A 574-nucleotide genomic window follows, 5' to 3' on the forward strand; every position below is an offset into this window, starting at 1 on the left:
AGTCTTTGGCCCCGCTCCTGTAGGCGTCCTCTTTGGCCTGGCGAAGCTGTTTGAGTTTTGCACTGAACCAAGATTTGTCGTTGTTAAATGATAAACAAGTCCTGGTGGGAACACATGTCCTCACAGAAACTGATGTAGGATGTCACGGTGTCAGTGAGCTCATCCAGATCAGTAGCTGCAGCCCCAAAAACACTCCAATCAGTAAGTTTGAAGCAGGCCTGTAAATCTTGCTCTGCTTCAGCAGTCCATCTCTTTACAGATGTTCGGTCTATAATAAGGCAGTTCACGGGTGAGATTAGCTTTATTAAAATCACCGAGAACGATAATGAAAGAGTCCGGATAACGCTGCTCTGTGTGTGTAATCTGATCGGCCAACAGTTCTAGCGTGGCGCTCACACACGTGTCAGGAGGAATGTACACACTCACCAGAATAAACTCCCGCGGTGAATAAAAAGGCTTACAGTTAATGAAGAGAGCTTCCAAATTTGGGCAGCACATCTACTTTAAAACTGTCACGTCTGTACACCAGCCTTCATTGATATAAAAACATAATCCACCGCCTCTCGTTTTCCCC

The 574-nt window shown here is 45.8% G+C and overlaps 1 protein-coding gene across 1 annotated transcript in view; it reads left to right on the forward strand.

The window, feature by feature from the left end:
• The window catches only part of LOC107659753 (CMRF35-like molecule 2), an 8,411-nt gene that overhangs the window by 4,306 nt on the left and 3,531 nt on the right, over window positions 1-574 (forward strand). The window lies entirely within an intron of this gene.

Source organism: Sinocyclocheilus anshuiensis, unplaced genomic scaffold, assembly GCF_001515605.1.
Source record: "Sinocyclocheilus anshuiensis isolate Anshui unplaced genomic scaffold, SAMN03320099.WGS_v1.1 scaffold968, whole genome shotgun sequence".
Lineage (NCBI taxonomy): Eukaryota > Metazoa > Chordata > Actinopteri > Cypriniformes > Cyprinidae > Sinocyclocheilus > Sinocyclocheilus anshuiensis.